Here is a 15,322-nt window from a genome sequence, read left to right on the forward strand (position 1 = left end):
AAAAAGAGGCTTCAAATTGTTTGTGCCAGTTCAAAACATATTCAGTGTTTTCAATGTACTTCTACGTTTTCATTTTTGACAAAATGGAATTTCTGGTACAGTATAAAGGTAGATGTTTGTGTTAAAGCTCCATACAGTATAAAGGTAGATGTTTGTATTAAAGCTCCATACAGTATAAAGGTAGATGTTTGTATTAAAGCTCCATACAGTGTAAAGGTAGATGTTTGTGTTAAAGCTCCATACAGTATAAAGGTAGATGTCCATGTGTAGTGTGATTATAAAGCAGCTCTAGGTTCTACTAAAGTATCAAAGCCTCAGTCCACAGAGAAATGCACACAGCCTGTATTCAGAAACTGAGACTTAAAACCAGCTGTCAGGACTTCCTGTGACTTTGTGATGTCACAACACTATCAAACACTAAAAGGATTTAGTTTCTATGAGTATTTTACCTGAATTCTGCTATATTATTATTCTATCATGGAGAAAACAGTCAGCTAAGGCTCAGAGGCTCCTCTCTTCTCATTGGCTGACACTGACCTGGGATCACTACAGCTCCAGAGAGAAGCTGAGAGAGATGTAAAACTACACTGAGATGGTTTTGGTCCTTAAAACCACAGATATATCTTCTTATGGCTCAACACTTCAAATGAAACAATGGGAAGGTGTAAAATATGGAGCTTTGAACATTTCATCTGGGAGGGACCAGGAAGCCAAAGGATTAAGATGGATAGAACATGGGCTCAAAAGACTGCAAATGTTTCTCTGCTTTGTCACTGATCAATAAAGGCATTCTGCAGAATAAAACCTAAAGACAATGAATTTATCATTTACCTTATGGTTGATTCATTATGTGTCAATCAACTTGTTTCTGCATGCTAAGTCAAAATGTAAATGTGGCTCCAATATTCAAGAATCTGCTTTGCTGGGATCAGACACAGGGAACGCAGCGACACAGCTGGAGATAGGAAACAGGATGTGAACTGATACTGAGGCTCGAGGTCTTCACCTCCACTGAACACACACATAACACACACACAACCTGAATGTCAGCCTAGTGTTGGGCAGTTTGACTAACCCTCTATTTTTGGGGTTAATGCCTCTCACAGATATCATGTACATCTCAGGGTCACGTGCTGTTGTTGTGTCGGTCCACGCCAAAAGCTTTAGTGATATCAAATTGGGGACAGTGCTCATCAAAACACGGATTAGCGCCATTTAATCCCTCTCGTACACCCCCAAAACATGACCCCCCGCCCCCCGCTGCCTACATGGCACTGCAGCACAGAGGGAATCAAATCATGACATGTAATATAATAAATATAATATAACAAATGATGATATTATTCATCCTTCCTCCCTCTGCTTTCATTTTGCAGGCAATAAAAATAAAAAAGGTTCTAATAAAGTTGAACAAACAGGGAAGCACATTCATCTTGGCTGGAGTTGAACCAGTCACTGTCAGTTACAATAAGATCTCTGTGATTCACTGCTGCTCTGCTGATTATATTTTATTGTTTTTCATTGCTAGTGTATAAAGAATAACAAAGGTTGAGCTTTTCCTTGTGGAATATATATTGTGAAGTAATTAGCAGCAGCTTTGTGCCATATGTCTTCATCAAAACCAGAAACAGTGGCGTGACAGCAGCAAAAAAAAAAAAAACGTTTAATGCTGCTAAAGAAAACCTCTCATATTGTCAGTAGAATGACCCATAAATCAAATTGCTCACTAGTGTGAATTCACTCTTGTTCCATTGTTCACAGTCCTGACAACTGGAGCTTCCTCGAACCAACACAACACAAGAGTGTAACAACAGACCTGAGGTTATTTTATGACCTATATCTCTATACGTGCAGATTAAATTGTATCAAGTCTCATTAGTTCACCCTCTAAAAATTGTGTGCTAATGAGAACTTGATTCATACGGACGCCATCGCTGCACATATGGAAATGAGATGCTGTGTCCTGGTTTAATGCAAAAGGACACACTTGGATTTTCTATTTTAACACTTGCATGCTGTAATGGTTCCTCCTCTCAGTACTGCCTGTGGAGTACTCCCTACTTTAAGCAGGTACATTGTAAGAAACATGACACTCATTTAAATTCAAAAAAGCCAACAGCCAAGAGCAAAGCCGTATGTACAGTGAAATGCTCCAAATGATTGTGAAATTCAGTGGAAATATAATAAATTGCCAAAACCGTTTTACATTTCACAAGTTGCAGTCCAATTCTCTGTTCCTCATTCCATAAATATGGATATAGAGATAAAGCGTACATGATGTTTCTGGCTTTGAATCCAAGTTGTAATCAACATGCCATGAGCAACACTCCCCCCTACAGAAACTCTGAAGGCCAAAACAGTCAAAACACATCTCTGCACTGAAATTAACTAATGATTAAACTAAAAATTAAATCAACCTAAACTTAAATTGAAAAAAAAACAACAACACATAACTGTTCTTTATAATACAAACCCCAAACATTAGAGAAAGGAAATTAGAGGGTAATTTTAACATTTACATTCAATGCACCATCTATTACATAAACACCCACACAGTGTTGTTGAAACTGATTGCTCCCAAAGCCCCGACAGAGTTGAATAACTGAGTCATGCTTTGCTGAGAGGAAAATATTTCAACAGTCATGTTGAACAAAACGTACACTACTGTCACTGTTTTGGGACCAATTCCTCGTGCAAACATTAACATCGTTCACATGCACCAGGTTAGAGGGTTCCAGCAGTAGTTCTGGGCTCCTGACATATCAGAGAAAAACTGATGAAATATCTCCTCACTGATACTGAATCTAATTGGGACCTTGTGAATTGTAATTGAATTAATGCAGGAAATCAGTGGCAATACCAGTTTCCTGATGTTCAAAACAACGCATGACCTCACCCTCATCCTTTTCACTTGAGCAACGCAATTAAAATTCACTCACTCCATTTTCATCCATTCAGGTTTTGATATGGGGTGTATAACGATAGGAGCCTGATTAGCTCCAACAACCATTCACATTTACCTTTTACCTTGTTTTCAATCCTTCTTTCATTCATTCATCTGTTCTCCTGATTTTTCATTTCATCTGCTCTCGTTTTTACTTTCTATTCCTGGGCTGTGAGGGTGGAGTCAGCTGTGTTTGCTAACCAGAGCAGAAATAAACCGTTTGTCCCCCGACTTCATAATCAGCCCCTCCTACTTCTGTCTTAACCAAAAAAATTACTCCACTCTCACTCTACATACAATGAGTGTACAGTCACACTCACACACAAAACACTGCTGATATACAAGCATGATACAAATTGTCTGAAAAAACATTAGCATAATATGTTATGTTGTTATGTTACTGCTGATACTGCTCTTATTTGTCTGTTGATCCCTCACTCCATCCTACGCTCACTCATGAAAAAGACCCTGACATACTTGAACTCCTTGACTTGAGGCAGCCTAGCTTTCTTTGGGGTCATGCCTATGTTCCCCGGGGTCCTATGTCCCCCACTTAGTATGGGACCGGGGAACATAGAACCCTTTTTCTAAAAAAGGGTCCTATGTTCCCCGCTTTTCCCCTAAAGGGTCCTATGTTCCCCGCTGTGTCCGGACCGGGGAACATTTTAGAAAGAGGGTCCTATGTTCCCCGCTTTTCCCCAAAAGGACACCGGGAACATGCAATTTTTTGCCATACCTGGAAGTGGAGTTGTGACGTTGCAGATTTTTGCCTATTTTTGAGTGACAAGTTGAGTTGTGACTTTGAGTGAGAAGTGGAATTGTCCCATTGGTTGGGTTTAGGCAATAAAGAAAGGAGTTGGTTAAGTTTAGTAAAAAGACCAGGTAGAGGCTAGACAGGCCAGATAGATAGAGAGAGTCCAGATAAGTGGAGAGAGTCCATCAACCAGCAACAGCGGGGAACATAGGACTCTTTTTTTGAAAAAGGGTCCTATGTTCCCCGGCAACAGTGGGGAACATAGGACCCTTTTTCAGCAAGAGGGTCCTATATTCCCCTATGGCGGAACATAGAACCCGGGGAACATAGGTACGCTCCCCTTCCTTTTCAGACAGACATTTTCATTGCTGATTTAACGTCGCCTGTGCAGAACAGAATCCTCTAATAGGTGATGGGCAGTGTCCTTACCTTGTGAGGGAAGAAGCTGGGAGGAGGAGGAGGTGCTGGTGGAGGCATGGAGGTCCAGCCATGGCTGTTGGACTGACTGAACCTGATCCCGACAGATCTCCATCACGTCGCAGCATGATTTCACACCTGAAGAAAATGATTAGGTCCAGTAACTCCATTTATTTATGTCATCAGAGAGACTCCACATACAGCATCTTAATGTAGACTTACAAGAAGCTGATGGGGTAGCTCCAGGGGCGGAGTGGCCATCGGGAGGACCGGGAGATTTCCCGGTCGGCCGGCGGCCAATAAACCCAAGTGAGCCGGCCCGCAAGCTGCTCTGCGTGGCCGTGTGGTGATCATGAGTTAAAAGTAACTGTAATCACAAGACCTCATGATAATCTCCAAGCTCTACCTCTATACCACATTAGAAGTCCACCCATTATTTGTACCCCTTCATGTCTCTCTACCTCTCACTCATGGTTGCGATAGTGAATCAGACTCTCATCAATCCAGCCTATAAATGATTTTTGTTTAGCCTCCTATCTTTATATAATTATTTTACTTCAATGTTACAAAACCTCCATGACCACAAAATATAAAATAACCAGCAATTTAATTAGTTTGTTTGTTCTTAAAGTAATGTAGAATGGTGCAAAGCCTCATGGGAAATGCGTCAGCCTGTCACTGTTAAAGTTATCATTAAACTAGCGGCTGCGGCTAAAAACAGAACGACTCACGGAAGCTACCCAGCAAACCTTATCAGTCCTGCCCGTGTGTTACGTTATCTATAAGTTATATTAATTTAACAAGACAACAAAGTCCGTGCTTTACTGTAAGTGGGCCAGGGGGCGGCGGTACGCGGACCGCGGTACCGTTACGAGCCGGAACCTCTCACATCACAGCAGCAGCTGCTCTGTCTTCTCCATGGGCACCGAAGCATGTTGGTGAGTAGGACAAGACCCGAAACGAAACCGTGGCGTTTGCAGCGCGCTGTCAGTAAAATCCATTTGTAGAGTAGTTGAGAAGGGGGAAATAAAGGAGTAAACATGACTGGATGTAATGTTATGGTCAGCAGTGTTAAGTAGGCTAAATCTGCTTGGGAGGCACTAATTGCAGCTCTTTCACATTCATGGATGTATTGGTTAAAATGCACCAGAATATGGGAAATGGTGTAGCCTTTACAAAAAATTTTCTGGGGGAGGACCCGCAGACCCCCAATTAAGTTGTTTCACCCACATTTTTTTTTTGCTTCTGGCACTCATATATTTTGCCATATAGAATGACATATAGCTCTGTTTGAGCCGTGAGCGGTACAGAAATATGTAAATGGTGTGTGTGTGTGTGTGTGTGTGTGTGGGGGGGGGGGGGGGTTGGGCCGATGGGCCGGTGCGGTCAGAATTTTCCCGGTAGATTTTGGTGCCCCACTCCGCCCCTGGGTAGCTCTCAACAAGGTCACTCATGGAGATGGCTGGGTGTTATTTGTTCATCAAGGTCCAGATGAAACATTTCCTTCAGCAAATCCAAAAAGTTCTTCTGGTCCTTGATTTCTGCCACATTGTGTCACACCATGAGCTTTAGACCCTGGACTCATGGTAGAAAGCTGATTGATAAATCCTTGAACTACCAGGAACCGAGGTTGATGCAAGTACGGAGCAAATAAAAGGCACGGTGGAACAAAAGCACATGCAAAAAATGGCAAAAAATTCAAATTACTTAGTCCAAGAGAGCACAACAAAGAGCACTCAGGAAATGGCACGACTGTCCGTCAACAAGGTACAACCAAAAATAGATTAGAAAGTGTATTATACAACCAACATAGAATCCTTAAGGTAAAACAAACTGTCCAAAAACCAGGGTTAGTCAAGTCAAACAGCTAATCAGAGACATAGCTACTCACAGGGTTTTCAACAAAGACTCAACAAGAACCAAACCAAGAAACAGGGTTTAGACGCTGTGACACCATGACAACGGATGAACACATGATTAACCTAGATAAGAAACAGGTGTGCAAACACAGGACAAAGAAGGCAACACTTAAAAATGGCATCTAGTGGCCAGCAAAAGTCCAAATGGTGACATGTTGTCTTCATCTGGGAGATAACAAGGTGGTCTGATCTGAATCAGAAAAAAATCACAAAGGTCAGTAAAATCTCATTGACTCTCACTGACACACTTTTTAAAATTTGTTGGAGCTAAAAATCCAGGTCATCCAGGGAGTTGAAGTAGCTCTTAGTCCTGCTGGTTTGTTCACATTCAAATGGCATCTGAGGAGAAATAATATTTGATTTACCTCATCTGGCACAAACACAAGATAGAAACAAAAAAGGACAGCTATATAGAGAGATGTGCAACACACAACATCTTGGTGGGATACATATAAATGTGGTACCACAGTATCAAGTCTGAAGTGTTGTTTTACATTTTCAGAATTGCTCTAATCACTTTCTTGCAGGATTAGACTACTTTTTTTGAGTCGGATAGAGGAGAATGAAGGCAGGTTATCTCAGCAAAAACACTGCAAGTTGAAGAGAACAACTAGCCTTAAACTAGCTACCGACTAGCTTAAATCTCAAGTTGTTGGTTGTTTTTACAGTACTGCTTGAGATGCAATATGTTAATGAGTTAGATATATTAGATACAGTATATTTTGATGATTAATTTTTCGTTAGACTTTTCTTACTTTTTAAACCCAAGCTGCTTCAGTACTTAGTCTTGCCTGGCAAGCGCTCTGAGCAACTGGAGTGTATGTTTGAGCACTGATGTAGAAAATTGACCCATCCTGGAACTAATAATAGAATATCTTATGTAATGGTATAAGGTTGTTTTACTTTGGGTGCTAATTCCCAAGCTTTATCACAGAAACTTTTAATAAATTTAAATTATAACACCACATCTTACTTGCAACTACTGGAGGTACAGTAGTGCACGGCCCACATACAGCTCTGCAACAGTGCAGCCCAGCGATCACATGTCTATCGTCTATGTGCAAGAAAGCCCTATGATTATTAGCATTCATTTATTTCTAAAAATATATTTTGGATGGCTGCTTTGGATGCACAAACTTAAAACCAGAACCATTCTGCAGTGTTGCCGGTTACTTACCTGTAACAGCGGGCCTGTAGACAAGAGTCCATCACTGTCTGCCAGATAAAATGGGCCCGGCCAAAGTCTGTCACCTTAATCTTGAATGGCTGCTTGGCGTGGTCCACCAACATGATGTTGTCAAGCTTTAAATCTGCAAGTACAATTCCTAGATTCCTCAGGAGCTGCAGTGCAGTGGCCATCTGAAGTCATGAATAAATCATGTTGGGTCAGGTGGTGGTGCACATCACATCAGTTGATATATCTGAATCCTTCCTGGTGGCTCCAGGCCAAAACCCTAAGATCTAAGCTACAGTGTTATATCAGGGCAAATGAGTTACTTACAGTCAGTAGAACAGAAATAGAAACACATCACATTTTAATGCAGCTGAATACATTCCAATACAATAAGGCTGTTTGTCAGCCCACTTATTTTTCAAAATGGCCTCAGTGCAGCACTGCAGTAAACTCTCAGAAAATGTTAAGTAGATAAAATGAACTGCTATAATGAATAATTACACTTTCTTTTCACATGCGACCTTCAATCCTACTGATAACCAAAAGACGGAATAAACATAACACAATATTACTTTTCTCTTATGGATCAACCAATGCAAGGACATAATTTCTAAAGTGAACCCAGGCAGTTTGCAGTTCACCTGCAACACATAGTGCTGATATGACTGAGAAAGATTTAGGCTAAATCAGACGATTAAACCAGCTGGCTGATTAATTAGTGGGAGCTTATACCATTCTCACAGGGCCACCAACCTACATCTGCAGTTACTCATAGACCTGTATCCATAGATGTTATTGGCTGGGGACATGGAAAGTAAATCTTATTGGAAAGTGCATATGTGAAAATATATTGGTACCCATACAGCTCCAGCATGCTCTTCATATTAGCTGTGGTGTAGCAGGTGTGGGAGGTGGCTCATACCTGATGCAGAGAGACAGTGGGATGGTCTCTCCAAGCAATCATGCAGATTTTTGCCTAGCGTCAAGGAAAACACTGCTGTCGAAAAAGCGACAGTTGAACCTGACAAAGTTGAATCTGTCTGAATCAAAAGCCTTCAGCTCTTTAAGGATGGGCAACGTATGAGACGGTGATTTAAAACGTTAAGCACTTTTGAGGCTTTGTGAAAATTAAAAACCCTCATACACATCACTCCTAATCTTCCTGTTGCTGCACCTCAGGTGTTAAGTTGCTGTCCTCGATTATCATCACAGCCACTGTTAACGGCTAACGCACTCGGCCACTTTCCCAAACAGACCTTCACCCACAAAAGACTGCACCGAGTAGTCAGAGAGTGGTGGAGGAGGAGGAGAGGACGCAGAGGAAGGCCTGAGACTCATCATCTGAAGTTGCACACATCTTTACAACCAAGAGTTTACATGGTGGACTCAAGTACAGCTCTGAAGTACACTGCTGAGTTTCTTGTATCTGGATATTCACATTTTCAGCCACTGAAATATTTTTCTGAACCACAATTCAAAGGCAAGTTGTTATTTATACATGTGAAGATACAGAATACAACCATCAATTAAATTACTGTGTATTGTTATAGTTCACGATTAAACATTATTGAGCTCACATGACTTCACAACCTAACAGTGTGAAATATTTAGGTTCCACTTTTACTATCTTCAGATAAGTAATTGAATACACATTATTCCAAAATTTGCAAATTATTTTTTTATTTTTATGCCAAGTAAACTTTTGAATGGGTGACTTTAACTGAGCACCAAGAATTTCTGAAACATAAATAAAGTTTCACTTCCATAACAAAATTATTTGTCTGCAGGACTAAGTGCATCAATCATCAATGTATCTAAAAAATAAATGAATGATATTGTGAAACTATCTTTAGCTTATTTTTGCTTGCTCCTCCTTAAATACATCTGCCTCTTATTAGCAATATTCATTCATTAGTGCAATTAAACTGGAACTCGAGTGTATTATTTCACATTATGATGTGGCACCATAGACTTAGACTCAATATTCAATGCAACCTGTTGTTTTTATGAAATCCATATGTACTCTACATACAGTGTACACAGTGTGCATAATGCCTTTTCTCTTTATTTTATACATTTCACTAACAGCACCATCATTACTGTAAGCAACCAAACTTTACTGGAAAGTCCTAAATGATAGTGATATATACAGTGAGGTCCAGAAGTCCTCGGATTTATGGAAACGTTTTTGGACGCTGCTGCACATTTCAGAGCCATGTGTTTTGTGCTCAGTGGAAAATCAGCTGCAACTGTCAATGTGCGTAATTCACATTTGTCAGTGTCTGCAGACCAAACACAACTCTGACATTTACACAGGGAAGTCATTAAAATTGAGAAATGTCACTGATATTATCCTGGGTGTGATATGTGGAGAGTGATGACAATATTATTATCAGTGTTACAACAAAAACAACATGTGTTCTGTCAGTTACTGGACTCACAGGGAAATTAGAGTCAGTACTGAGGCAGAACAAAACGGTTCAGGTTTAACTTTTAGTCTGTCTTATTCTGTTTCTCCAATGGGCATAATTGGGAGCAAAAGAAAGAAACATATTAGCATTTGATAGTAATTGTAAACAAAACAGTATTTTTATCCATTTACAATGGAATCTACAACCACAGACTGTATAGAGATGGGAATAGCCTCCATTACATCACATGCAAGTTTGTGAAGAGCAAGCTGCTCACCATCACCACCAAATAGGGTGTGTGTGTGTGTGTGTGTGTGTACCTGTATAGAAAGGGAAAATACTTTATAGACCAAAGTTGTGCATCCGTAGGGATTGACTCACTTTGGGAGACAGCCTCAAGTTAACATTTGAGGAATTGCAAATTTGCCTATTGCCATAAACCCGTTTTTTAATTGTCGGTGCAAGCTATTTTTAGATTGGCGGGGCAGAGACGTGAGCTCTGAACAGCGCATGGTATTTCCGGGCTTTCCTTCATCAAACTTATAAAATACACAATCTAACAACTCCAAAACGCTCTTGTGGACAAGTTGTGACCTGCACATTCACCACGCTATGAAATAATGGAACATTATGAGACAGAGTTGTTTTCAAGGTAAATACGTAACTGGAACTACATTCCAGACACGACTGCTCGGCAAAAAGCGAGTATTTGCTTCATGTGTCGTGTTGTAACATGTTATGTCAAAATGTCACAAGAAAAAATTGTGATGAAGATAATGTATTGTGTGGGTGACGGGGGCGGGACTAGATAAGTTTTTGTTTCTCCCGCTTTCCCTTTCGGCCATGTTGCTTTTATTACTTATACTAAGATGATGTGTGATGATGACTGATCTAACTGACATGCCGAAATAAACAAATAAATAAATAATTATACGTTATTATTTCATAGTGTGGTGAATGTGCAGGTCACAACTTGTCCACCAGAGCGTTTTGGAGTTGTTGGATTGTGTATTTGATGAGTTTGATGAGGGAAACGTAGAAATACCATGCGCCTCTATTGCGTTAGCTGAGCAGCTCACGTCTCTGCCCCGCCGATCTCAAAACAGCTTGCACCGACAATTACAGTAAAGGTAATGAACCTACCCCTAAAACAATAGGGACCATGGCAATGTTGAAATATCCCTTTACGGTTCAGCATCAAGTTGAATGCTCTTGCTCAGGGGCACTTTAAGCAGCTCTGGTATCAAACCACCAACAGCCATCATGAGTAAAAACTGCAGAGTCATGCAGTCCAGGACAAGACAGTTAAAAAGAGACAAGGACAGAGGAAAGGAGGCGTAAGGAGAGGGGAGAAGGAGGCAGAAGAGGAGAGGATGAAGACAAAGAGGAAGGCAGAGTGAGAGGGAGGAGAGGCTTGTTTGTGTGACTCCTTCACCCCACAAGCCTCTGTGGTGTTATGAACCGCTGGCCTACTTTTAGCCTTCTCCATTTTTTATGACGCACACTCGCGCACAGTCGCACACACTTACACTTATTGGCACATTAACGTTAGAATGTTTGTTCTCACACACACACACACACACACACACACACACACACACACACACACACACACACACACACACACACAGAGAGCATTGGACACGTTGAGACTGCGACTTGTCTGTTATATACGTGCACACAAACACACACACAGGCAGCTTTCATGCCCTAATGAGCATGCATGCACACACAGCAGTGAAATGTCATCTATGAAAACACGCATGACCACACACAACCTGAAAAGTTGAAAATGCGGTTTGCGATATTGACGTATGGAAGCAGCCATGCCACAGTCAGCTCTCTGTGCAGGTGGAGCCCCCAACACATGCACAGCAGTAGCCTACTGTAGCCTATTAAACATTCTACTGGCCGTGTAGCCTACTTCTGGTTCACGTGTGATTTCGCCTAGCTTATGCTGTGTTCACTGTTATCTCATGCAGAATCTAATCACAGGCAAGTTGTACATGTGAATCTATCTGACACTCTGGAGCTGTGTTACTGACACATTATCTGCAAATGTTCATGAAGTGGCACATTAAAATACTTGCTATCCTTATTTGCATGCTAATGAGGATACTAGAGCTAATTGTTTTTTTTTTGTAATAATGGGTGAATGTTCCCAGGTCTTTTCTTTCACATTCTCCTCATGTTATCATGATATTAAGACCAGGAAGCAGTGGAACTGTTAGCCTGTAGCTCCACAGCCTCCATATTTACACATTAGGGCCCTTATTAGCAGTGGAGATATAATAGTCATACAAACTTTGCAGGGCAGGTAACTTACGTAACCAAGGGGATGTGACTAATGAAATGTTCAGTGTCAGTGGTTTTAAGCCATTCTTAGTCAGTAAATTGTTAACAGCTGACAGTCTGCCCACTCTACATCATTAGGCTACACAGTTGACATGTCCTACACTGCTAGTCTCGCAGTTGTTGTTGCCTATAGGCTATAGCCGCTGAGCTACATTCATGGAGAATATCACCACTGCAGCTTCTGTGGTGAATAAAACATGTTAGAGCCGCAACAATTAATTGAGTAATCGCACAGTAATTGATTATTAAATGAATCGTCAACTTTTCTGGTGATTGAATTATCGCTTTGGGTAGTTTTTTAAGAAAAAAAAGTCAAAGTTTTCTGATTTGAGCTTCTTAAATGTGAATATTTCTGGTTTCTTTGTGACAATAAATTGAGTATCTCTTTGGTTTGTGGACAAAACAAGACTTTTGAGGACGTCATCTTGACATTTCTTTAAACATTTTTCAACATTTTATTGACCTAACAACTAATCGATTAAAGCAGAAGTAAGCGATCCGGTCGTTTTGGTTAATGCTGCGTTCAAGGCAGGCTTTTGAAACCGTAAATTACGGCTTCAAGTCACGACACGAGTTACGAGTTGCCTTGAACGCACCATAACTTCTTGTCAGCCGACGGAGTTAGCAGCCCCCGCCCTATGTCACCACATTCAGGCGCATCCCTTGGCTGCACACACAGCCCTTCATGCCGTTCTCTTTCCTCATTGGATAAAACTTGTAGGATACGAGAAAAGTTTTCTCCTCGGCTCAGAGCAGAGCAGAGTGACTGAGAGACCCGTGTTTCGGTCCAAACACTCTATGTAAGTGATTGCTGTGGGAAGATATAACTATTTAAGACTTATATTAACACAAAAATATCGCTTACTTCTGCTTTAATCGTTTAAATAATCAACAGATTAATCGCTAATGAAAATAATAGTTAGTTGCAGCTGCCTTGTATGGGCAAAAACAACCAGGCTATTTGTGCAATGCTAAATGCTAAACACAAAGCAAATGTCTGACAATTATTTAAATGATTTTTTACAAATGAGTTTCCTTTTAAAGATTCTCACTTCCAAGAGCCATAATGTAACAGTTAACAGGGAATAACTTCTTTACAGCAATAATGCCATTTTTGTTCTATCACTGAATACAAAACAAACACAGCTAGGCTACAACATACAGCCCCTCCTGACTGTTGGGGAGGTTAAAAATGATCTGTAATACAGTAGTATAGCTCTACCTTGACTGACCTCAGCCAGCTGGGGAGCAGTTTAATTTCCCTGTGATTGGATTTTGTAAATAGGATGCAGTGAGAGAGTAGATTGGATTTCCATTCCAATAATTTATTGTGATAAAATCTTTTTTTAAAAATTAGACTGAGTACATTATTGACTAACCCACTGCTGAAACATGAATTTTAAATAGATCCAATTTATTTGTCCGACGGCAGGTTCTGTAAATGTCAGCCGAGACAGGAAAGAAACTTGGACACAAGCTGTTACCAAGCAACAAAACTCTAATGATCTACATGATGCTGCAGGTGTGTAGGTCATGACAGTCATCACCGAGCCGGTGGCCTCGTGCACATGCCCACCAGACGCGACGCTGGGTCCAACAGGCTCATCGACCGTAACTGTGGAGCCATCGCTATAGCAACAGGCTCGTCTGACAAAAGGGCATGCACCTGCGGCGCTTCATCTGCTGCAGGATTTAAGACACAAATACACATTGGATTCATTCAGTGGTTCACAATTGATTGAATACAACAACCAAGGATTTAGCAAGCTTGCAGGAGTGCAGGGTTAATGCAAGAAATGCAATAGTAGCCTATAAGGCCATTGGGTGTATCAACATTTTCCACTGACATGTAATAGAATAACAAATTAAATAGCTATGCAATTAAACTACATTATATTAACTTACCATTGAATGAAACCTAACACCCATAGCCTCTGACACTTTTTAAAACACCAGCAAATAGGCTATATCACCACTTGTTCAAAAAAACTTCTACCTAGCTTCCAATCTAAAAATGTTGGGTGATGGGGACCAGACTAATTCCTGTCTGACTGGTAGAGCCCAGGTAGTCTCCCATGTTGTTGCTGACTGTGGGGTAAACCAATACAATGTATACCAGAGGGAATCCAAGTGGATATTACCTGTGACAAGACGGTTACTTGAACTGCTCAGCTTGCTCTTAAATTGCCCCTCGGGGATAAATAAAGTTTTTTGAATTGAATTGAATTGAGTCATCATCCATCTTCCGGAGCATCTGACCAACTGACATCATCTCCAGTCAACTCTGATGCTGCATGGAGCAGCTCTCTTGATGTTTAAAGGAATAAGTTGGATGCCTTCAGGTGCCTGCGCTTTGAGGTGGATTTTCTGGCCATTCTTTCTATATTTGCACAAAGGCAGAACAACGGCTCTTTCTGCTGAGGAAACTGAGGAGTTTTAATGTAAGCAAAAATATTCTCAGCCAGTCCTCACCTACAATATCTCATCCTAGTACAACTTTCTCTCTGTTAAAGATAAATCCAAACTGTCACTGGGCATCAGGCACCACACTGCCTTCACTTTCAGATCTCCACACTCACAGTCAGAACTAAAGCCACCACTATCATACATGGCCCTTCACATCCACTCCACCATTCATTTCAACTCCTCCCCTCAGGCCGTCATTATAGGATCCCTTCCAGCAAGGACAAACTTACTGAAACCTACCGTAACTTTGATTTTGATGGTTTTTAACCATGTGTTCTTAATTTTTTTTAGAGCCACGTCAGAGATGAGATGAAATTCCCCTGCTATTGCAATGGACAATAAAGTTTTTCTGATTTCTGACTAAGCTCTGTTAATTGTATTTTATTGACTTCCATTTCATCTGATCCACCATTTGTCTATCATTAGAGTTATGATGAGCAAAATGATCTGTGACATGAGCTGTAAAGAGGGGAATCTACAGCTGTGCTCTAATTCAATGTTTCTTTTGTTTTTGAGATGGCTCCTGTATCATGGCTTTATTCCTGTAAAGTTAGAATGAAGACACCTGATCACTGCGAGTGTCTTCCTTTGTTGATCTGCTGTGCTGTTAAAAAGTCCTGTGAGGGTTGTAACATCATCTGGGGGCTCGTCCAAACTGAAAACGTTTCAAGTTCTCATTATAGTGTTTTGTTTGGATCTAGATTTGGTGGATTAGCCACAGACGGCTCGTATTAAAGCTGGATGTTTCTTGGAACACGCTTAAAGAGCCTGTTGTGCTGCGTTGCCTTTTGTGCTTTTGGTAACTTTGTGGACATGTCGTTGACCTTTAGAGTGAGTGGTGCTCATTATAATCTGTGCGGTTGCGGTAAATTTGTGCATCAA

This window comes from Trachurus trachurus (assembly GCF_905171665.1).
Source record: "Trachurus trachurus genome assembly, chromosome: 16".
NCBI classification, from domain to species: Eukaryota; Metazoa; Chordata; class Actinopteri; order Carangiformes; family Carangidae; genus Trachurus; species Trachurus trachurus.